The 14,232-nt window shown below is 40.1% G+C and overlaps 1 pseudogene; it reads right to left on the bottom strand.

Moving 5' to 3' along the window:
* Positions 1-10,696: 10,696 nt before the first annotated feature.
* On the bottom strand, positions 10,697-13,828 carry LOC103258443 (annotated as a pseudogene).
* Between the last annotated feature and the right edge of the window lie 404 nt (positions 13,829-14,232).

A 14,232-nucleotide genomic window follows, 5' to 3' on the forward strand; every position in this document is an offset into this window, starting at 1 on the left:
AAAAGTAAAAACGAATGTGAATTGATGTGGACCACCTCTATTTTAAAGTGCACTGTGTTTTATAATTATCTTATGTATTTTATATGTTTGCGTTTTATTTCATGATATGTAGATGATTTCAATCTACATATCTAGACTAACCTATTTAATAACAATAATTATTATTAATTTTAGAAAACATAAACATGCTATCTATTTTCAAGTATAATTTCTTGTTTTCTCACTCATCTTTTTAAAAGCTATACTAACTCTGACAATACTAACATATAGAACGTTGTAGTTGCATGTGTATTTTTCCCTTCTCTCAAGTATCTATTTCTCTGAAATTCCATTTATAGTATGGCCATTTTCCCCCTTCCTTTTATGCTTTAGGTTTTTCTCAACATTTGTTTGTCTTTCGTGGGCTCATCACAGTTATGAAAGAAAGGCTATTATTTAAAGAGGTGTTTGTGATCATTGCAACTATAGCTAACAGCAGTATATTGTATACTTAATTGCTAAGTAGATAAGTGTTCTCACCACAAAAATGTTAAGTATATGAGGTGATGTTTTTGTTACATATACCAAAATATCGTGTTGTACCCTACAAATATATTCAATTTTTGTCAATTATAAACATTTTTTAAATTAAAAAATTAAGACAGTTTCTTGGCTTTCTCCTGTTTTGACTAGGCTTCTTCCTATCATAAGGATGTTGACCATATACACTGTCGGTGGTAGAGATGCGTGTGGACCTGTGTAGGTTGGGTTCAAATATGCTAATGAGTGTCTTCCCTAAATGGTTGGCACACGTCTTCTGAGGTTCTTACCTGCACCTGGAAGGTAATCACTCCAGTCTCTTCAGACAGTTCTTCCATCTGGAAAGAAATCACTATACAGCAGCCAGTGTGCAGAAACTTATCATTCTATCTTATGGAACAGGTGATTCCATTGACTTCCTTAGTGTCTGCCACACCTCCCAGTCTTGCTGTTCAGACCACTCAAGCACAGGGCCATTTGATCCCAGGGCTGCCCTTTGATTCCTCAGAGCTGAGGCCCCTTGGTTAGATATTTTCCCTAGTGATTCCCCAATTGCACTGAGTTAATCCTTGTCTAATATTCACCAATGTTCTTCTGACACATAAGATAGCACATGGAAATTTAGGGTACTTGGTTGACCTTCATGAAGATCTATGGACCCTTTGAAATAACATTAAACTAGTTCTGAATGTTTTTATTCTGAACAATTCTACACTTAGAATAACCTCTATGGTCCTTTAGGGTAGGAGTGTAATTGAAACTGTCTTCTAAATCTTTCCCCTTTTCTTAGTAGCAGAGAATATAAATCACATCAACTCACATTTCTTCCAGTTGTACCCTGTACTGAGACTGTTGCAACATTAAATTGTCAGGTAACCAGTTTAAACCTAGCAATGGGTCTGAATAGGATCATTCTTCTTAGAGTGTCGGTGTAGTAGTCTAAAGCAATTAATAAGCTTGATAACTCACAATAATTTCTTGCAAAGGTCTTTTCCCTGCCTTCTCAAATATTCTAAACCTTATACCTTGCTATTTGAGAGCTTGAAATTCTTCAAACTCCACTCTCACATAAAGTCTTGGAACTTGTTTTCACATCTTGCTGTCACTTTATCATAGTTTTTTTCCCCTGAATGACTCTCACCTATCAAGCTAGCCCTACCATTATCATTTCTCCAGACTCAGATTCTGTCTCCATTTTTCAATCTCTTAATTTTCCATCACAAAATTTTGAATGTCTTTTAGATCTCAAAGCAAGTCAAGTAAAACTTTCTCTTAGAATTCAAAGAAGGGGCAAGAAAGGCAACTTAGACATAATAGTCTATACAAGAAACAAATAGACAAGTTGAAAGGACCAACAAATCCATCACCACATAACACTCTTTTCGCACTAATTATTTATTCACTATTTATAGTCAGTGAATCAGATTCACAGCCAATATGCTCTTCAATTGAATTAGCCTCTAGAAATTTTGCAGGGGAGAGTCACACCTTATTTTCCCTTCAGCCTTATGTGTAGTAATGACCCTTTCTGGTTGCACAGACTAGGACCTCTGTGCTCTTAAATTTGCATTTCTCCTTGTTGTACACTTTTATGGTTCACTCTCACAATGAGTTAAGAAAAGAGGGGGATGGGTCACATAAAGAGATGTAAGTGGTATTTCTCCACTTTTTCTTTCTACTATTTCAGAACATTCAGGACCATTCAATTACCTCCCTAAAAATCTTTTAAGCAGAATCTTGAAAATGTACACTGTCTCCACTTGTCCTAGTGGTCTAGTTCTTACTGCCCATAGAACGCAATGTGAATGCATCACCATCCTTATGTGTGTGTTTCATGAAATCATTATGATGAATTATTGTTTTATTTTTCTTTCCTCCTGGAGAATTAGGCACAGGTTCATGAAGGACCCAAGGACGACCTGGATGTTAATTTTACAAGCTGAGTAACAGATACCATTGTGTATTCTAGAATTGATCCTCAAGTTAAAAGTCTAGTTATCTAAGAAGAGTGATTGAGAGAGAAGTAGACCAGTAGACTACCCAAACAGAGGATATACTTTAAAGGAAGGACACTCTGTCTAGTTTCTTTATTAGCATAGAAACTCAGCCCCTTCTGGTGCTGAAATATCTTTATAATAACTTTTCTGGATAGAAAATGGTAAATATTTCAAAGTCAAAATTGTGTGAGCTAATATTTTATATTTTAAGAATAGCTCCAGTCATTTTTTATTAGAACCTAAGAAATTCTCAGATTCTGATAATTGTTGGATTTATTGTTAGTCTAATTTTAATGCATTTCATGAGAGACAGTTTTTCTCTGAGTTGTCATAAAAATATGAGTGGAAATTTGAGAAAACTTGTGGGTGACTTGCTACACACTATGTCCCCATTTTTAAATGTCCTTAATTTAAAAATATATCCTTGGCTTATATTAAAGTGTAGTGCATGTTTTCATATTTTGTGGGATTATTCTTCTCTGGTGTGAAGTATATATCTGTAGATGAGATTTTTATTGTGAAAACTTCACAAGGCTAGTCATGGCTCAAACTTCTGATGTTAATATAAAGCTAAAATGAAGTGGCAAAGTATTTTCTACAAAGGAGAATTTTATGCTTGTGTAGTTCCACTTAAATTAAAAGTAGGAATATACCTAAGGCTGGAATCTATTATTCAGAAAGATCTACCAAACAATACAAATTTTAAAAAGCAATGCCAGATGTTAAAAATTACTTGCTGTGAGCAAAATGAAGTATGAAGTTTTTGACAAAGTTTACAGCAGCAATGCAACTTGATTTGGGGACTGCTGAATTTTGCCTACTGAATTTAAGATTTTTGGAATTCTAATGCATAAAAAATGTGTTTAAATTGTTATATTTTTATTAGTTTACTGTATGAGGATTTATTTTTTGCAATGTTTACATTTTTCTAGATTGTATAAATATCTTCTGAAACATATTCAATTATATTAGACAGAATCTAGATGCAGAAGTAGCTTTGTGACACGATTATAGTTCTTTTGTTATTGAGCAAAATAAATGGAAATAAACATACAATGCTTTTTAATTAACCAATTGTTTTGATTAGTACACATTGATAAGATATTTATAAAAGTGCTTAGCACAGGATCTGGAAAAGAATTAGTGTATAATAAATGCTTATCCTTTTACCTTATGCCTTTATAAAAAAATAAGAAATAATTTTAATCAGAACCACATTTTGCACTAGGAAAATAGTAACTGTGTTTCATCCTTACACAGTTTTTAGCGTCAAGCAAAGTAAACATAACAACAAATCTTTATTTAGCCCATCTAACTGTAAAAAACCTGTATTGTGTACTTAATACTTTTTGGGAAAAAATAAAGTCTAATGATTAAATAGAACCTAGCCAGTTTTCTGGCCTGAAACCATGAGTAATAAATTGTGAAAACTTATAGAGTTTGAAATTATACACCAAAGTTTTCTTCAGATAAGAGTAAATTGAATAAAACCATGGTAACCTATCATTTATATTCTTCTATTTACAACCTAAATATTCTATGCTACATTTGGCGGATACACATTATTCCCCTACCAATACTCTTCACTCCACTACATTTTAATAGTTCTCCAAAGCAAACTGAAGTGTGATAATGAGTTTGTTATTTGTACTTTACAGTTCAATAGCTGTGGAATAAAAATAGGAAGGATTCTTGTTTGCTTAATGTAGATTTTAAATATGTATATAAAAATATTTGTGTTAAATTTAAGAGGACCATTCATTTGAATTGCATAAATAAAAACACAATTGAAACATAAATTTTCTTGAGCTAAATGATCAGTATTTTTTCAAGCGTGTAATGAAACTACACCTCTGTCCTCATTTTATGATTAATACATAAGTTCGTTTTCAAATATTTAAATGAAATATACACTTGCTTGCTTATGAACTAAACAGTTCAGTAGCTCTTTTCAAGTCAAGGGTATTCTTCAAGTAACACAACAAAATGTTTCAGAGAATTCAAATTCCAGACTATGGAAGAAGCCTCATTTGAATTCAATGAAACATTACTTTCAATTTATAAGGCAGATTATTCTTTTCCATTTTTTTTCTGACAAAACAGAAAAAACTTTTTTAAGCAAAATGAGTGCTTTAAATGAATAAGTTTCAAATAAGAAACTGATAAATTAACATTTGTAAATACGTATGACTGTGCTGAAAAATACTAAATAATTTAAAAATTTCAATAGTATTATAGATCTTTGACTTTTAAACTGATAGAATATACCAATTTTGTAAATGGAAGTTGTATTGCCTTTATCAGTAAATTTCAAACCCATAATTTCATAAGAGATACTGAGATAGAATATTTATTTTGAGATTTTCTAATATACTGTAATTTGTGGATATAGTGAAAAATGGAGCAATAAAAATGAATAAATAAAATAAATAAAGGCATTAAGGGAAATATGTCAAATAATCTATCATTTTTGTTCTCACAAGCATTATTTTAGAAAGATATTTCATAAATGATACAAGTAGATTAATTATGCTAATTTTTATTGCCATTTAGAATTAAATTTAACTATTGACATAATTTAGTTTATCCCAATATTGAATACTTAAAAAAAATAAATTTTGCAATATAGACCTCTTTATAAATCTATCTATATCTATAATGTCTAATGACTTTTACCTTACGAAGATGCTTTGAAAGAAAGCACTCTTTTCTATGGAAATTGGTTTTAGCTTTCTGTTCCTGTCATCAATAAGCTGATGAGATTATATTATATTTTCCCAGACAACTGAGATTCTCTAAGTCTAAACCCACAGTCCTCTTAGTTATCACTGTGACATACACTTCTAAAGCTGTAAAATAAATAAAATGATACCTATGTAAAGGTTCTATTGTTATGATATATATTACATATATACATATACCTTCACTTAATAGTTATATTTTGATAAAATTGTGTAAAAAATAATTTTGATAAATAATATTAATTTTCTATAGTTTTAAATTGTTTATATACATGCAGAACCCTTACTTAACTAAAGTCAATACTCAATTTTAATGGAAGAAAGTAACATTTTACAAAATGTTTAGAGAAATAGCAAATAATAGTAATAATGTTTAAACATTTTTGTAACTGTAGTTACATCGCCCCAAGTTCTGAAGACTCTCTATCAAAAATTTCCATATAATATGCAAGCATTTCAAGACTTTTAAGCACATTTTAATTTTGTAAGTCATTTGACTCTATCAAAAATGTCAGCTACTATAATGAAATGAGGGAAAAACTAAGTATTGTGAAATAGAAAAAAATGAAGTATAATGGTGAATATTCTCTTACTTGTATTGGTAATGAAACACCTCTGCTTCCATTCACACAATATTATAAATATTTGTAGCAAAGTTATGAAAACTGAATTCTGCTAAAAGAAAATTATTCACTCAATCTCTGAAATTACAATCTTTTATCATTGTCTTGGTTTAATAACTGATGAACTAACATCAACGTGTAATAGTAGAGGGTTGTTGAAATACATATATATTTATACACACACACACACACACACACACATATATACATGCACACACAGAGGCACACAAACATATATAAAAAAAATTCCACTAATCCACTACATACCACTCTCATTTCTGTACCTTTGTCCCTAAGAGGCACAAAAACTAACTTTCAAAAGCAAAAACTCTCAAACTATAGCAAAACATATATCATTTATTTTGATAAAAATGAAATAATAAGCAACTTTAAAAGATTATAAGCATTAATCATTGCTGATTTAAAAACATGATGTCCATAACAATCGTATATTTCTTGAAAGAGTTAAAAAAACATTTAGAAATTAGTTGCAGGAAGACTATGGAAAAATTGTGACTGATTGTTACCTATGGATGGTAGAAGCATAAATGTTTTAATTTTTTTTTTTAGAAGCCACTGTTGCCTTTATAAAACACAGAATTGTGCTGCTGCTGTTGCTTGCTTCAGAAGGAACTGTACATTACAGCCACTGGGATAATTTCACAATGGACTGGACAAGGTACAGCTCAAATCAGAACACAAACACAAGTCTCAAATGCAAACAAGTACACAGCTGTGGGACTCCAGGGACATTTCCCCATCCATGCTGGACTTCAAAGGGATAAAAAGTTTAGAAACTAAACTGAAACCCAGAGTAGTCACACATGCCCACCACACGGCTGCTAAGTGCAACATCACACACCTATCAAGTTGGACTGTGTGCACAGGAGAGTAATTTCATTTTTCCTTTTTGCTACTATACCAGGGGACTCAGTGCATTCAACATATTATCTTTACTAGCACAGTTCTCAGAGTTCCTATTTTTCTTTTTAACGGAGGAAATCTCCCTTCCCCACCTTATTCTGTTTTGTCTTTAGCTCATTCCTTCCACTCCCTTTCTTGGGCTTCCGAACAGCTGCCAGAGGTTCTAAGTCAGTAGGTGTAGAGTAGGGGGAGAGTACCAACCCAGCCTCTCCCTACCCTGGGAGAAGGCAAGTTCTAGTAAGGGGGAGGGTGTTAAGTGGGAGGTGGGAGATAAAACCAGAGACTCTCTCCTCCCCAATCTGCTTAGAAGGCCAAATAGGAAAGAGTGCCCTGCATATCCCTGCCATATCAGACCGTAAGAAGGAAGGCATCCAGATACCATCCTGGATTGGCTTAGGCCCAGTAAATAAATAAAAATAACTTCATAACTTCTCCCAACATAGTTTTCAAAATTGCCTTTTGGCTAGTTTGAGATGACTTTTTCATCGTGAAGGGGAAGAAACTTTCATCCTTATTTGCTACACATGATGCCAGGTCCAAAACACTGTCCCACCAACCTTGCAAATATCCCACAGGCCAGTTACTAAGTCAATGTTATCTTGGCTGATCATCTTGAGTGCTGGCCTCATTCATAGAATTCTGGACAGAAAAGGAAAAGTATCCAAGAACATTGTTTAGCCAAAGAGACGCTATCAAGTAGGTGGGAACTAGGTGGTTTTTAAGGAGGTTTCACACTTCTAGATACCTTCTTCAGCCTTATTTTAAGCCTAAGTTCCCAGCAACAATAGCCTAGGCATATCCCTAGAGACCAGTAGTAGCACCTCAGTCCCTAATGGGTCAGGCTGGACAAACCAAGAGCAGTGCTCTCCTTCCCCACCTTTCACACAAATTCCCTTCTCCTCTCATCACTCTCTTCTTCCCCAATGTCCATCTCTTAACACTCCAACCCTAAGTAGATCATCCATCCCTAAGACAACCTCAGAAAAGGGAGGCCCCAGGTAAAGAGAAAACCAGATCTAGAAAAAGCAACAAGAGAAACCAGCTCCAAGGAGTGGACAGATGTGGAAGCTGCCAGAAGCCCTTCTAATTTCACGTCAGTTGGGCAGGCCTGCTGCTCTACCCTAGTATAAGGGCAGTCCAACCCAGGGTAGATATCTCTGGGCATGGGAAACAGGTTCTTGATCTTCTGCAGTCAAGAAGCGAAGCTTGATCTTGCCAGCTAAGTAGCATCATTACAGTCATGCAGAGATTTCATCATCACATAGGCAGACATGCAGGCAAGCCAGCAAGGAAGTAGAGTGAGTAGAAAAAAGGGAAAGGAAGCCAAGGGAAAGAGAAGAGGAAAAGGAAGGCAAAATAATGGTATGAAGAGAGCAAGAGTCCTGTCTAAGAAGATGAGGCTGGGTTTCCCCCAGCATTTACTAGAACCTTGGGTAAGAAGCACCACTTAAACCAAATCCATGCAAACCAAAGCTTGCTGCCAACACTACTTCTCAATCTGCATGCACCACTTTTCAAACAAGAATAATTCTCAAGGTCAGGAGAATATTTCAAGCCTCAAAAAACAATTTTTTTTAGAGCAATAAGTCACTTTCTTGTCACCCCCTCCAAGCTGCTTCTCTTGAGTTTACTTTTTGAAGAGCATGTGCAATGCCCAAGGGCTAAAAATGCACTTCAAGCCACAGCTGAAAACCAATAGAAGAGTGAGGCAGAGAGAGAAAAGGAGAGAACATAAGCTTGTTGCTGGGAGTAGTGTTGCCACCTGCTCCCTATGAACACTTGCAAATGCTGGTGAATGAGTGAACCCTCCAGGAATAGTGCCTCAATCCCAGCCCCAAAATGTACCCAAGTAGAGAACATGCAGAGCCTATTGTCCCAGAAGAGCTCCCCTCCTCAAAGGGTAACAGAATACGAAGTAGACTATACGAAGGCAATGGACAGGGCAGATGGAGTGTTGGCATCACTCTCTTTAGGCACTTGTGTAAGGAATGTAGGCTCTCCATGAACTGGCTCCTCCAGAGCCCTCCATTCTGTTCTTCAACTGGGCTTGTGCCTATAGGGCACCCCACGCTGTAGCCAGCAGGAAAAAAGTAAAGGAGGAGTTATTCAACAGTCCTGATGCTTTCTCCATAATGAATGTTTGTGCTACGTTTGGCAAAGTCACTGAACAATGTAGCCAATCAAAACAGAACCTGTGATAGATTATTTTGCATAGCAAATCTGAGTCATACAAGAGCTCCTGGGGAGAGGAAAGGGTAGCTCTAATTCTGTGGGCCAGGATTAGACCCTCCTCCTTCCTCTGGCTGGTCTCCAAGCCTGGGCTAGGTCTAAAGTATCATGGCTTCATCACCAGATTGGGGCAAACCCAAGTCCAGGCTCCTCAAAGAGAAGTTGAATTTGCAACCCCCCATCCCAAGCAGTGGGGTAAGAACAAAATGAACAGTCAAGGAAATAGTGGGTCTTGTCTCAAGGCCCGCAAGGACCAAGCTTGAATCACTTCTTCTCTAGTCCTGCAAGACAGCCAAACCCTGTATTTCAAGAACAAAAAAAAGGAAAAAAAAGTCCATGCCACCCACTCACATGCCTTAGTGAGAAACCAGGAAAAATTCATTTGTGTAAACAGAAGCATTAGGAACAATAGGGAGCAGCAAAATTCCCCAGCCTGTCCATAGGACACACTGGAATCTAGGATGAGCCAAAGGGCCAGAAGATAGTCTAGAGGAAGGACAAAGATACACTTGCAAGAAAGAGTGCAGGATAGGGTAGAGGGAGGCTGTAACAAGAAAAAGGTGTTATCTGCACAGAGGAAGGATGAAACCTGAGCTCCACCTTGGGGAGATCACCACTCCCTACCTAGCCAGGCCAGAGAACAAATCAGGTACACAGTTCCTTCTGATGGCTCAATGTTTCTGGGATATAAACTCATCAGACAAGGAAAGGACTTCCAAATTTTGGCAATAGACTCAAGTTACGGTATAAAAATAATATTTTATTTTCTCTCTTTTTTCTCATTTTAGACCTAAGGGTCTTCTGTTATAAGACCCAGTTAATAGATATTAAAACATAATGAGACTTGACCATCAGGGATAAAAAAGACAAGAGAACTGCTACAAAAGTAACTCCAAACCCAGACCAGGTGGGAGGTGGGAGGAACAGGAGAAAAGGAGGCATAAGTGGAAAGACCAGGGGCCAGTCATCCAGCAGCTCCATGACTCGACATGTCTGAAAGTGCAAATGTCAATGGATTTTAACCATCTTGAGGTTGTGATCTTTTAAAAAGCTCAATGAAAGTGGAAGTCAAGTCCTTCAAATGCAAAATAGCTGGCATTCTGGCTGGAGGTTTGTTGGGTTTGGGGTATTTCTTCACCACCTACCTTCTCTCCCACCCCACCCCGTCCCATCCCCCAAAGAAAGGTACAAAAGGTTGCAGTTCTGCAGCATTACCATTACAGGGAAGGCACTGGTTACCCACCAGTAGGTGGAAGGAAGACAGGGTCATGTCACTTCATAGCTAAGTGCCATAGTGTCGTAAGTATTACTAGGGGCTGGATGTCTGCCAGGGAGGAGGTGTAAGGTGGGATAGAAAATGTGGAGAGAGAGGAATAAGGGTAGGGGGAAGGGGGTGGCAGCTGGGGGAGGAGCAACCCAAACCATTAAAAAGTCTTCCTACAAACTGGATTTGGAACCCATTAAAACATCTAGTATCCTAAAATATTGATCTGGGTCTGGTTTCATTATTCTTTTTAAACAAATCTAGTCCTTTTCTGATTAAGGCTCCTAAAAAAAATCGTTCCCTCCTCTCACTCACTTTCTCAAGTCCCTCACTTTCCCATCTAAAGTAGTAAACCCAAACCTACGAGCTTTTGTCCACAGGGCTACAGAGTCAACCTGTATGTATGGTGGGCACCAATGCTGCCCCTCTTGGTCCAGTGGGGTCAGGGCCGAATGTGACAAGATGGGGTGAAGGGTGGAGACATGAGGTTGATATCAGAGATTTCTGGCTGGTGGTCTGTCTTGCTGGCCCTGTTCCCCACCTTTACACCGCCTCTGTAGAGGGAAACAAGGCCTCCTGCACTCTTCCCTACACCATCTCCCTCCTTGCTTCCTCTGGATTTGGGTGGCACAGCTCCTGGGGCCTGGAAAGCTTTGTTCTATCCAGTGAGGTAACAGTGTTCTGCCTTCAAGTGAAGTACATGGTGCGCAGAGTATCCTGGTGAACCTGCACAGCTTTGGCCAGGGCCTGGGGGATCTCGCCCATTGCTCTGCCCCGATATGTGACTCCCCTCTCCACTGTCATGTTCCTTGTCTACCACATGGTATCATGCCCAGAAAGCCACCAGGTGGGCATAGTAGGCAGGTACTGGGATAGAGACGGAGTGTGTGCATTGCACGTAAGTGTGGCATAGCTGGTACGTCAAAATCTGGAGCTCATCCTCTGTGAAATGGTTGTCATCCCAAAGGACATAGTAATGGGATGGTCGGCTGGTACCCTGGATGCCTGCGTGGCTGCACAAATAGAAGTCAAACACAAATGGGTGGGTGATGTTGGTGTCCACAGTAGTGCCAGCTGGGATGTTACCACTCTTCCCGATTCGCTCATTCTTGTCAGCACAAAAAAGATGTATGTGATTGTGTTTCTGCACCACATGATAAGTGATCCCAGGCTGATAGTCTTTTTCCAGTTTGATGCAGGCATCACGAATGGCCAGCAGTTCATAGTGGAGGATCTGGGGTAGCTGGCCTTCAGGGACCTCCTCTCGGTAGAAGATGGTGCGGGTAGGCTTGAAGCGAGTAGACTTGTAGAATTGGATCAGAAGCTCACGCACCATGTAGGACAAGTCTTCAATGATCTCTTGCCGTGGTCACTGCACCCGCACAGTAGCACAGTATCGGCTGGGGTGGGCATCCATGCTGCCTACCACTGCTGTGATAGAAGGTTTTTTCCCATCCCCTGCTGGGGGGTGTGTAACATCTGCTCCCAGGAATATCAATGGCTGTTGAAATACGGCGGAGTGCTGGTGTGGGACTAGGATTTGTTAATGCCACCGAGTTTGACATTGATCTTGAGGCAGAGGTTGGATAGAGTCCGAGGTGAGGTCTTGACCATGTTCTTCACCTGCACACAGTGTAGCCATTCTCAAGAGAGTATCTCCAACACGTTTCACCTCAGCATACACTGGCGTCTTCCCTGGCAGGATGAGGATAATGAGCTGTAGTCCTGAGTAGGTGTTCTTGAGATGCCGGAACGTGGGCTCCACCCTGTCTGCCCCTGTGCATATTTGCAGAAACAAGGCTGACCCTGGACAGGCATCCCTGCATCCTTGGAAATCTTTCGCAGCTGGTCTGTGAAGTTCTTGAGCACTTCTTCCCGACACTGTTTTTGGGGTGCGAAACAGGCGATGGCCCAGACTTTGATTTCAATCCCATTGTAGAACTGTTTCCCCCGCATGTCCCAGACACCCTGATTGGGTGTGGCAATGGCCTGGTTCCAGTGACCGTACTGCAAGATAGGCGCTGGCAACACTCGCCCCGTCACCTCCGTCATATCATCCTTCACGTTGATCCCAAATTCCTGGATGTAGGGATCTAAGTTGTAGCTAGCATTTTTCATCAGGTGACTAATCTCTTCCTGTCTGTCTGGGGCCGACCTAGCTGTGGCCTTTATCATGGTTGAAGTTTGGTTGTCGATCAGCTTCTTGATGCAGCACTGTCTAGCCACAATGTTGCCGACCTCTAGGGGCAGGTAGGTATGCTTTTGTTGTTGGTCAACTTGTAGGCAGGGCAGGTGGGGATACTTGAGCTGAAGGTTATATTCCTGCTTGAAATATTGTGCCACCATGCACTCCACAGTTTGTCCACTCCCCAGCTGCAAGGGAAATGTCTGATGGCTAGCAGGGCGACAGGTAATATTACACACACGGTATTTCCTCTTCATCTGTCCACAGTGGGTCACTTCCATCTTCAGGCCCTTAATCTCCTTGGTGAAGCCAACACGCTGAGTCCGTGAAGGCTTGGGCTGCTCATCTATGTTCCTGATGCCCAGCACCTCACACATGAACTCAATCCCTGGGCTGTGCCTTGTAGAAGGCAGTGGCTGAGACATCAATGTTGAGCATCACCTCCCCATGGCAGGGCGCACAGACTAGTGAAAGCCGAACCAGACCTGGCGCCCACTGCCCAGCGGGTGGTAGTAGCCCTCAGGCGGTGAGAAGAAGGGACGGCCCACAGGGGTGTACCTCATGGATGCCAGGTGCTTCATGGCCACATCCAGGGCTTGCACAGACTCCAGGGGAACAGGGATCTGGCTACTGACCAAGGCCTCATACAGCATTCACCAGCTCACAATGACTAGCCACTTGATGGAGACCTTAAAGATTCGATCCTTCCCTTACCCGGGGATTGTCACCTCAAAGTCGACCCGTTTGTTGCCAACGAGCAGTGCTGTGATAGTGTAAATATTCTTCTTTCCATCATACACGGGCTTGCAATCACCAAAGATCTGAGACTTGAAATGCTGGACCATGTATTCCACCACTTTCCTGTGGGAATAAGTGTGGCCTGTGGAAGCTGAAAGACTACCACCACTTCAAACTTTGGAAGCGATTCATGTCTAGGTAATATCCCATATATTATTCTCATTCCTCACATCTACTCCATGGGAGTGCCTCTCAAGCTTCAACATTCCTATGAATCATCTGGAGATTTTATTAAAATGTAGCTTCTGATTCAGCAGGTCTAGAGCGAAGCCCCAAAGTCTGCATTTGTAACATGCTCCCAGGTGATGCTGATGGTCCTCACCAAGACTCTAAGGGACCAGTGGACTCTGCGGGGACACTTATCCGGCTTGATGTCCACCTCGTAGTGGTAGACGTCGATCTTAGGGATGTCCACCTCAAAGTAATTGGCCAGGAGCTTGATTGGTTTCCCCACAGTGCCAGTGCCAGGTTGGCAAGGTGCCTGGAACACCTGCTGCAGAGGGGGGCAGGTAGGTGCCCGCAGCTGCTCCCGAGAGTCCCGCTTCCATCCCATATACCCGTGCGGAGGTCAGGCGACCGGAGACTGTGGAGTCCAGCGTGAGGGGCCTAGGAACCCTGCACTCTCGCTGCTCGGGCTCCCGGGCCAGACTCGGGTCCCCCACCAAGCCTGGCCGCTGGCACCGCCGCCCCCGCTGCCTCCGTTGCGGAGCCTGCAGCAGCTCCTCCTAAATGTTTTAAAATTTTGCCAGTGTTTTCTAATACTTCCATAGTGACTATGACAAAGCTTGTGATATAGAAATTATTTTTATTTTTGAACTACCAGTATTTTCGGAAAGAATGCCGAACACTAGCTAATTTCACACTACAGAAGTCATATTTCAGTATAGCTGTATGTCTTCAGTTAAATATTGACCAAAGAAGGAAGTCTGTAGGAAGCAAATTAATAATACTA

This window comes from Carlito syrichta, unplaced genomic scaffold, assembly GCF_000164805.1.
Source record: "Carlito syrichta isolate Samal-C Ts95f unplaced genomic scaffold, Tarsius_syrichta-2.0.1 Scaffold302218, whole genome shotgun sequence".
Lineage (NCBI taxonomy): Eukaryota > Metazoa > Chordata > Mammalia > Primates > Tarsiidae > Carlito > Carlito syrichta.